Here is an 11,361-nt window from a genome sequence, read left to right as displayed (position 1 = left end):
TGAAATTAGAACAGTAAGCAATATAAGATAATAGGGCCTCATAATGTTGTGATTCTCTTTTCCTAGTGGAGTGGAATGTTCTGTCCCCACAAGAAGGATTATGCCTTATAGGCTTGTCTTGTTCAGATTCTGTATTTAACCATTTTATTGAAACACATACTAAATTCCATGTGTTTTTGTTACAAATCTTCTGAAAGAAAATGTGAAACATTTAAACATATTAATAATAATTTTTTTTAAAAGAAGGAAAAGAAAAATGAGGCTCAGTTGCTTAAATGGCATGCCAGAAGTCACTTCCCAGCTAGCAAGTGAGGGAGCCTTCAGTCAAAGAATAACTCAAAGACCGAGTTAAATTATTTGCATGCTATTTACTTGTAAAGAGGAGAACCAATACGACTGGTTTCATCTCAGAAAGTGAGGCAACGATTTATATAGAAGCTTCTAAACTGTGAATGTTGGTTTTCTTGCCTAGCTAGCTCCTGGCAATGAGGTCAGTGAGTGTTCTGATCCTGAGAAGCTAGAAATTCTGGGCTGGGCACAGTGGCTCAAGCCTGTAATCCCAGGACTTTAGGAAGCTGAGATGGGTGGATCACTAGGTCAAGAGTTCAAGGCCAGCCTGACCAAGATGGTGAAACCCTGTCTCTACTAAAAATACAAAAAAAAAAAAAAAAAAAAAAAAATAGCCAGGCATGGTGGCAAGCACCTATAATCTTCGCTTCTTGGGAGGCTGAGGCAGAGAATTGCTTGAACCTGGGAGGTGGAGGTTGCAGTGAGCCAAGAATCACGCCACTGCACTCCAGCCTGGGCAACAGAATAAGACTTCGTCTTGGAAAAAAGAAAAAAAAGTAATTCTAGTTGCCTGTGAATGTTCCAGAAGACCATGAGAATTTAGCTTTCTCTGCGTAATGGCTGATAGGGTCCTTGATTGTCATCTCCGTCTTAGCGATGTAGGTTTGCACCGTCACCCTTGTCAGAAATTCTCCCTAGAGTGGCATCCAGCTGATGGCAACCACCTCCCAAGCCACTTAAATGACCAGGAGCATGCTAGCAAGTCCTCTGTATTCCCAGGCTCACTCGTTTTGTGGGCTGCAAAAGCACAAAACAACTTAAATCTTGCATTGACCAGAATGCTCTCCTGGCATACAAATGATTTCTCACAGATCCCATTTCCTAAAACTCTCCTCTTCCTTTATGGGTTCCAAGCGTCTGGGTCTATCTAGAATTGCTTCCTCTACCAAATACAAAAATTGAAGCCCAGCCCAGTATGTTCTTTACCCAGTCACCCTCTAAACACGTGGACTTGGGTTTGTCCTGGAAGAAAGAGAGTGCAGGGACACCCTAGTCTGGTGAAACGAGCACAGGATTTCCTCCGAGGCCACTAGCACTCAGTCCCAGCCACATTCTTTCCTTTAGTTAAGTTGTGCACCTCCCATCTTCCCTCTGAGCCCAGTTGGGCACATAAAATGTTGGAGATAAAGAGTGTAGAAATGGTTTGCAAACTGAAAATGCTGTGTACGCATCACTTGCAGGATAGTTCTGCTCAGTGCCAGTTTTCTCGAAGCACACCGCGTGTGTACACCAACAGTCTGTTATGACACTGCATATTTTGCAGCGTTTTGACCTCCAGTTTGTCCTCACCCCCATTGAGTCCCAAGGGAGTGGGACTGGGTGGGAGATCGATTATTTCTTCCTTCTCATCTCTCATTAGATTTTAATTGTTTATCAAGTCTCCTAGGTACTTTAAACAAAGAGGGAGAGAGGAAACCTTCTGAAGCAGACAGCAATTATTTCCCCCTGAGCACAGCCACCAAATCATGCTCTTACTTTGAATGATCTGCAGTCATTTTCCAACATGAAGCCTCATAAGGCTGGACTCGCCGACTGTAGGCTGTGCTGGTATTGTAATGTTTTAATCAGCGGTTAAGTCAAGAGGTTTAATTTAGTCCCGGGCTCCTTTAAGCTTGTGAAAATGGTTTTTCCGCTTCCTCAAACTAAAAATGTGTCTCTCCCCCTTGTGTCCAGCCTGAAGCATCTTAATCTTTGTTCTATCTTCAGCACTGATGGCTCTAACAATAAATTAGCAGTGAATGAATTAGCTGAGTCCAATGTGTGAAAAAAGATTAGGTTGGACCTAGGAAAATTAGCTTCTGAGCACGGGCATAGGATGAGGCATAAAGATACCTGGACTTGTGCCCTGCATGACAAATAAGCTAAGCTTTATTAGCATCAGACATGACATCTGTCACTGGCATTATCTCATTGAATTCCTGCAACAACCTCAGGGGCAGGTGCTATTATTATTCTCATTTTGTAGATGAAGAAAACGGAGACCCAGAGAAGGTAAGTAACTTGTCCAAGGTCACACAGCCAGTCTTGGTCCTAGGATTCGAGTTGAGGCAGCCTAGCTCTGGGACTCCCACACTGTCCTGTCCTCCCTCACTGGATCTGAGACTATATTAGCTTTGTATTCACTCATTCATTGATTCAACTCTATTGGGGAAAGGGGAAATATTAGGGGCTACTCCAGAACATTTTTGCAGGAGGGACCTGTCTGTAGGTCACTGCAAGCAGAGATGACTAAGGGAGTGAATGCCAGGAGCCCTGTCCCATGCAAGCTAGAACTGGACAAGGATTATTTGGTAGCATGGAGAGCCCAGCTGAGCTTGCAAATCTGGAGTAACAGGATGGCCTTTGGGGCTTTTTCTGCAGCCTGGGGTGCTTGAGGCCATGGCTAAAAACAAGAGTTTCTAAAAACTGCAGCCTCAAACTATTAATGGGAGCCCAAGTGCTGACCCCCAACCTCAACCCAGTGGCTTACTATGAGTGGGAGAAGATGCTTTACACTGCTGAAACCCACCTGGCCCTGCTACCATTTGGAGAGGCAGCAGGGAAGTAGGAGAGAGAGCCATCCACATTATGAGATGTTGGCCTCATAGAGAGGGACAGGAGGGACATTTCTCTAAACTCCTAAAGCCTAGTGAGTGACTCCAAAGATGAGGAACAGAGGTCAAATCAGACACCTGGTGATGTCATGGTTGGGGGGTGGGTCTCAAAGGTGACCCAGCTGAACCCAAGAAGTAGGGAAAAGCAGAGAAATATCACAGCTAGAAGCAGCCCTGGTCCCGACCCTTCTTCTTGGCCCTGTGTTAGTTTCCTAGGGCCACCATAACAAAATATCACAGACTAGATGGCTTGAAACAGTAATTTATCGTCTCACAGTTGCAGAGGCTAGAAGTCCTAAATCAGCGTCACAAGGCCAGGTTCCCTCTGAAACCTGCAGGGAACCCTTCCTTGCCTCCTCCCAGCTTTTGATGCTGGTGGCAGTCCTTGGCTTTCTTTGGCTTCTAGATGCATCCCTCCAGTCCTGTCTTCATGTGACCTTCTACCTGTGCCTGTCTTCACACGGTTTTCTTCTTACAAGGACACCGGTTATATGAGGTTAGAGGCCCAGTGTACTCCAGTGTGATGTCATCTTGACTGATTCCACCTGTCATGACCCTATTTCCAAATAAGGCCACATTCTGAGGTACTGGGGGTTAGGACTTCAACAGGTCTTCTTTCAGGGTCGGGGCACAATTCAACCCAGAACAGGCCCCAGTGTCAGTCTTGAAAAGGGCCAGCGGAGACCCTCAGTACCGATGGGATTGGGGACCTGAGATCCATCCTAGAGAGCCAGGGGTTATAAACTGGCTGAGAAGGAGGGGTCATGAAGGAATGACAGCGGTGGGTGGCCACAGGGGCTGCCCGAAGCAGCGATGAGACAGGACGGAACTACTCTGTGTGTATGCCGCATCCAGGCCCAGCTGCTGGGGAGCTAGCTGCCCTTTCCCGCCAGTGAGGCTGGTCAGTGGGGTGCAGCAACCCTCACTCCCCACAGCAGGAAGGAGAAATCAAACTTTGGTTGGAACCACAGTGGGGCACAGGCAGGAGCTAAACACTGAAAAGGAGAGCACTCGAATTTGGGGAGGCACACAGAGAAGGAGACCTTCTTGCCTTGCAGGGGCTCCAGGGAATGGATCTATCTGGGTGGAGTATGGTCAGATGCCAGCAGCGCCCAAGCCGGCAGCCTCACATGGCTGAAGGAGTCAGGATAGGACGGAGGCCAGAGAACATGGAAGGGAGGCGCTCACATCTCCTGGTGCTTCACAGGCCACTTATAGGGACTTGGAGTTTACTTTGTGTGAAATGGGAGCCATGGAGGACACAAGGCAGAGAAGGGCTGTGGCCCAGCTTAGGGCTTCACAGGATCCCAGCGGCTGCCAGATTGGGAAGAGACTATTTTAACCAGAATAGTTCCCTATAACAAGTGCCTACATCAAAGAAAAGAAGAAAGGTCTCAAATAAGTAACCTAACATTAACAACTCAACATGGCTTCCCACAGACACACAGCAAGGGAGGTGACAGTATGCCTCTGTTTTAAGGGCAGGTGTCTGCCTAAGAGACCAAACCGAACATGCTCTATGTCCACCAGCTGTGAGCCTTCAGATAGCAGCCACTGTGTGCCAGCGACTCTGCTAAGTATGTTATGTATCTTTTTTCTTTGAATAAACTTCTAACATTTTTCAAACACTTTCATACATACAGAAAAGTCGCGAAGACGGTGCAGAGTTCTCACAAACCCCATACCATTTCCTGCGTTGCTAACATCTTACTTGACTTTGTTGTCCATTCATCAAAACTAAGAAACCAATCTTGGTACATGCTGTTAGTTAAACTCCACCCTTTACTGGATGTCACCAGTTTTCCCAATGTCGTTCTCCACATGAAGGTCCCATGCAGGACCCCACACTGAATCGAACTCTCATGTCTCCTAGTCTCCTCTGCTTGGTGACAGAGTCTCAGACATTCCTTGTTTCTGATGACCTTGATCATTTTAAACAATACCGAACAGGCATCTTATAGAATATGCCTCAATTTGGATTTATGTGATATTTTTCTCAGCCTTTGCATGGGATTATGAGTTTTGGGGAGGAGCACCGCAGAGGTGAAGTGGCACCCGCATCTCATCATATCAGAGGTGTGTGTCTTGAAAGACTTCACGGTTAGTGACCTCACTCACCGTCTCGAGGTAGTGTCTGCCAGGTCTCTCCACTGCAAAGTCACTTTTCCCCACTTTCCTTTTCTATGTTTTGGAAGCAAGTCACTTAGACCAGGCCACTCTCCAGAGGTGCTGTAAATAGTTTTTAAAATTGTATTTTTAATTGACAAATAATAACTGTACATACGTATGGGGTACAAGTGATGTTTTGATAGATGGTGACAATGTGGGATGATTCAGTCGGGCTCATTAACAAATCATCACCTCACGTACATACCTCCCTCCTTTTTGTGGTTAAATCATTTAAAATTTACCCTTTCAGCAATTTCGCAATACACAATGCATTATTATTTATTATAGTCACCGTGCTGTGCAGTAACTCGCTGAAGCTTATTCCTCCTGTCCCAACTGAGGCTTTATGCCCTTTGATCGACAGCTCCTTTCCCCATCCACCCCCTCGCACAGCCTCTGCTAACTACCATCCTACCCTCTGCTTCCGCGAGTTCAACTTTGTTCGATTCCACATGTAAGTAAAGTCATGCGGTATTTGTCTTTCTGTGCTTGGCTTACTTAACTCAGCATAATGTCCTCCAGGTTTATCCACATTGTCAAAAATGACAGATTCCCCCCTTTTTAATGCTGAGTATTTTCCGTTGCATACATATAGGTACCACATTATCTTTATCCGCTCATGTATTGATAGACACAGGCTGCTTTCATATCTTAGCTATTGTGAATAATGCTGCAATGAACAAGTGCCTCCATCAAAAAGAAGAAAGATTTATAATAAGTGCCTACATCAAAAAAGGAGGAAGATCTCAATTAAGGAACTTAACATTACAACTCAAGGAATTAGGAAAAGAACAAACTAAGCCCGAAATCAGGAGAAGGATGATCTTAAAGATCAGAGTGCTTTACATATTTTAACTCATTTAAGTTTCACTCCAGCCTAAGTAAGCCGCAGGTATGATAACATGTCCACCTCACAGATGAGGGAGTGGAGGCTCAGGGAGGTGGGAGGTCCACTGGCCTACCCGCAGCGGTGTGGGACCACCTAAGCTCACAGTCCCCTGCCTCTCCCAGGAGACAGGGCTCCTGGACCTGTGTCCCCACTGGTTCGCCACCTTCTCTGCATCCTCCCTGCTGTCCTTACCCTTCACACATGCAGAGTGGAAACAATCCAAGTTTCTCTGTGGCCCCAACAGTCTGATATAAGACTGTACTTGAAAGAGGTCCCTCAATCACATTCCTTTTTGTAGACACTCACAGGTCTCAGTCTGGGACCTGAGCTATTTATTGTAAATGCCCTGATACCCACTTTAATTTCCTGCCTGGTCTAGACAGACACAGAGAGAGACAGTACTGGGAGGTGCTCTTGGAGGAGGGGTGTGCTATTCGAAAGAAGGACCATAATGGTGATGGCTGCCTCCCTCTTGGGTCCTGCAAGAGAGAGGCATCAGGGAGAACAGCCCTGGGGACAGAGACTTGAAGGAAAGGAGCTAGGGTCACAGTTTTAAAGGAGGAATGAGAGCTTGCCAGCTTCTGTGGTGCTGTGTCTTCAAGAGAGGGAGATGCAGAAGCTGCCTGGGGAAACTGAGCTCTGTTCATGAGCACACACCTTCTCCATCCTTCCATTCCAAGAAGCTTCTACCCAGGCACCCCCATTCCACTTTCCTCCCAAGAGGTCTCCCTAAAACAATGCATGCAGGGACTTGACTGTCCTTACACTTTTATTCCTGCATTTGATAGTCAACGTACCTTGCAAGTGACTGTTCTTTGCTGGGAGTTGGGCCAAGGGCTCTCTGTACACTATCCCATTTAATCCTCATAGCAACCTGTGAGAATTTGTATTCCCATTCTGCAGATGAGGAGATGGAGGCTGGGAGAGCGAGGGGACTCACAGATGGTGCTGGAACCAGAATTAAAATCCAAGGGTATCCGACTACAAAGATGGCTCTTTCCATTATTTATCTGGTCCTCATGTTCCCACACTCCAGGGGGAAGGCAGACACCACCTCTACTCCACCCCCACAAGGCAGCAGGGCACATTACATCACGGTCATTGCCATGAAAGGATCATGGCAATGTGGTGCAATAAGAGAGAATCAACAGGTGGAAATGACTCTAATACATACTGCAACGAGGGGAGGCATTTTGGAGGAGGTGATATTTAAGCCATAACTGAATACCTGGAAGAACAGGGAGAAATGTATTTAAGGATTTAACAGCAAATATGAAATCCTTAGGTTGGAAAGAAGTCCAGAGTTGGTGAGAGAAAGAAGTGGGATGTGAGGTAGGAGGGGTGGTGGGCAGGATCCAGGTCCTGTGGGGCTTTGTGGATCAAAGTGTGGGACTGGAAATCTATCCTGAATGTGATAGAGGCCGTGGGAGGGTTTTCAGCGGGACAATGGCAATGTCTCTACTCTAAAGATGCCCACATTTTAGAGCAGGGATTCTGAACTTCAGCACTACTGACATTTGGGGCTGAATAATTCTTAGTTGTGGGGGCTGTCCTGTGCATTGCAGGATGTTTAGCCACATCCCTGGTGTCTCCCTACTAGATTCCAGTACTAGCTCCCCACCCCATTCCCAGTAGTGACAACCAAAAATATTTCCAGACATTGCCTCTTGGAGAATCACTGACTTAACATATCGAGGTTTGTGTTGCTCTCCTGCACACAGTGACTACATTTCTTAGTCTGTTGAAGACTGTTTTCCAGTCTTACCACAGTCTGGATAATTTATAGTGAACAGAAATATGTTTTTTTCACAGTTCTGGAGGCTGGGAAGTCCAAAATCAAGGTCCTGGTGTCCAGTGAGGGCCTTCTAGCTGCATTGCCATATGGTGGAAGAACATCTTTCTGCACAGGGTCGAAGATGGAAGGACAAAAGAGAGCAAGAAGGGGCTGAATTTGCCCTTTTATGACAGCATTAATCCTACTTTCATGGCTTAATCTCCTCTTACAGGTCCCACCTCTTAATACTGTTACAATGGCAATTATACTTCAACGTATGTTTTGAAGGTCACCTTATTCAAACCACAGCACCCAGGTATTGAGACTTACTGCATCAGGTGGCTCCACCATCTCAGAGCCCTTTGTTTCCATATCACAGGCCGGGGAGATACCACGGAAGATGGCATGGGCTGTTTGATAGCCAGGTCTGGAAGCAAGTGTGTACACTATTTCCGTCCACATTTCACTGGCCAGACCTCAGTGTCATGGCCCCAGCCTGTCTGCTGTTTGCAAGAGAGGCTAAGGAATGAGTCTTCTAGATTCAGGAGGAGAAGATGGTTTGGGTGGCATAAAGACTTGCCTCTGCACAATGAACTAAGCATTTATAACCAATAAATGCTCACAACACACAAGCAGGTGGTATCAAACCCATTCTTCCAAGACTGATCTGTAGAAGGGGTCAGTGGCCAGAGCAGGGACATGGGGTCCCAGGTGAGAGCACCCAGGACCAGGCTCCATGCAGAGGTCCCTGGGCCACAATGTGAAGCTGACGCATGCAATAGATGGCTGTGGTTTGTCTTGACAGCATCCCAACCCTCCTTTGCTAGTAAGAACCCCCAATTTTTGTTTGGGGAGCTAGCCTCCGACCGTTTGTCCAGCTGAGGCTTCCCACTCAGGTTTAGCACATGACCCAAGTCTGAGCCAGTGGGTGTGGTGCACTCCTCCAGGCACTATACCTGCTCAGCCAGAGCCTATCTCAGGGTTGCTGCTAAGGATGAGGGGATAGAGACTTGCCTTTTCTCAGCTGGGCATGAGCCTGATGCTGCTAGTGGCCTGCCTGGCTACTAAAAAAATTTTTTTTTTTTTTTTTTTTTTTTTTTTTTTTTTGTAGAAACAGGTCTCACTATCTTGCCCTGGCTGGTGTTGAGCTCTTGGCCTCAAGTGATCCTCCTGCCTTGGCCTCACAAAGTGCTGGGATTACAGGTGTGAGCCACTGCACCCACTCATCCTCAAACTTCCTAACCACACAAACCAATAAATTTCCATTGTCTGTCACTTGCAACCAGGACAGTGTTAAGCAACATAATACATGTTCCCCTCAAGCCCAAAGATGCTTGTCAACTGGGAAGGGGCTGAATCTGCAGAGGAGATGATCTATGGACCCACCCCTGGTAGGCGTGAGAATACCAGGGTTGGAGGCAGGATGCTGACACCCAGGGCAACTAGAAAAGGACCCTAGTAATCCTCATATCAGGACACAGTCACCCCAGGCATGCCACCCCTGACTTAGAAGTTCAAATAAACAAGTATTTATTTTGTTACATTCCAGCATTTGAATCACTAACCTAACTTTCCTTGACCACAAACCTGAGAAGTAGTTGCCTCTGTGAGCTCCATTTTACTGGGAAGGAGGCTCAGAGAGGCTAAGTGATTGATTCAAGGTCATGCAGCTTGTTAAATTGTAGAACTGTAACTGTTAAATTAAAACCAAGTTTCTCTGATTTCACAGCCCATGTTTTGTTTGTTATTTTTTTCTTTTTCTTTTCTTTTTTTCTTTGAGATGGAATTTCACTCTGCCGCCCAGGCTGACTGCAGTGGCGCCATCTCGGCTCACTGCAACCTCTGCCTCCCAGGTTGAAATTTTTCTCCTCCCTCAGCCTCCTGAGTAGCTGAGATTACAGGCGCCTGCCACCATGCCCGGCTAATTTTTGTATTTTTACTAGGGATGGGATTTCACCATGTTGGTTGGGCTGGTCTCAAACTCCTGACCTCAGGTGATCCACCTGCCTCGGCCTCCCAAAGTACCGGGATTACAGGCATGAGCCACTGCACCCAGCCTTATATTTTTCTATATAATAAATTTTAACATCTTCCTAAACTTGTTTTAAAAGATAAAGCCTTTTGTTTTCATCCAAGGCTGGAATATATCAGGCATCCAGGGCACCCAGAGATAGGCTTGGGGAAGCCAGACCACATCTCCCCTTCTCTCCTCCCTCCTGTTCCCCCTCCCTCAGGTCTGTGTTTGGGTAACACACGCCTTCTGTAGAGAGTACATATTTAAGCATTCCCAGGGCACACAACATCTGCTGCGTTGATACCAGCATTCCCTCCTGCAGGTGCGTGGTTCAGCGTGGGCGAGACAGAGTGTGGTGAAGACATGCTATAAATGTCAGCACGATATTCACACCCGACTGTCTAAGAATTAACAAGCCTTTGCAGAACCGCTTCTGTCGGCACCTCAGTGTGGGGAGGACACGCCCCCTTCAGGCATGGTGTGTTTGCGTGGCTGGCACAGAGAACACATGAGGTTGTGTTTAGGAGTTGTGTGTGCATGCATGATTTTGGATGTGAGCACACTATCTGCACACACTTCACAATCAGAGCTGAGCAACCACGCCTCCCAGAGCCAAGGGAGTGAGTCAGCCATTGGCTGCCAAGGAACAGCGAGGGATGATGATGACGATTTTTCTTCAGGTGGAATGCTGCTTCCTGCCACTGGAAGAAAAAAAAGTCCTTCTGGTCATTTAGAGGAAACAAACAATCAAAAATACCCCAAATCAAACCCCAACTCTTGTAAGCTCTAGGGAGAATCCATTAGTGTGAGAAGTACTTTATCATTAAAAAAATGGATTTCTCTTTGTGTAAACAAATCAACAGAGAAGACTGTTTCTCACAATCAATTCTGGACAAATGTTATAGATGGACAGTTTGTGTGCCCCCAAAATTCATATGTTGGAATCCTAAATTCCAACATGATGGTATCAGCAGGTAGATCCCTTATGAAGGAGGCCCCAGAGAGCTCCCTCACTCTTTCTGCTACTTGACGACAGCTAGAAGGCACCATCTGTGAACCAGAAAATGGGCCCTCACCAAACACCGATTCTGCTGGCATCTTGACCTTGGACTTCCCAACCTTCAGAACTGTGAGAAATATGTTTCTGTTGCGTATGAGCCACTCAACCGAAGGTATGCTGTTATCACAGCCCAAGTGAACAAAACCAAGAAGCAAAAGTGTGAGTTTTTGCAATGGCTTCTGTTTCTTCTTCCCCTGGTCTCTTGGAAGGACCAATTTTTCACTCTCTCTGACTGCCCTCACCTGCGATAGGTTCTCAGACATTAATCTATTGCATTGTCATGGAATAAGACAAGACAGTGAGTATCTTGCTGGGGAATAGGAATAGGGACAAGGCCCTTGATGGCAGGTCTAGAGGTCCAGTGGAGACTTGAAGTTTCTGTCTGTTCAGTATCCATTCTCCCTTCTGGCAGTAGTACCCCAATTTATTGTGGGAATCCACAACTTTGGGAAGCCTAGATACATAAACCATGTATCAGATTACATGGCTTAGGAAGAGCTGATGCCACATCTA

Source organism: Saimiri boliviensis, chromosome 8, assembly GCF_048565385.1.
Source record: "Saimiri boliviensis isolate mSaiBol1 chromosome 8, mSaiBol1.pri, whole genome shotgun sequence".
Lineage (NCBI taxonomy): Eukaryota > Metazoa > Chordata > Mammalia > Primates > Cebidae > Saimiri > Saimiri boliviensis.
The sequence above is the reverse complement of the archived record's forward strand: the minus strand, read 5'-3'. Positions refer to the sequence as shown.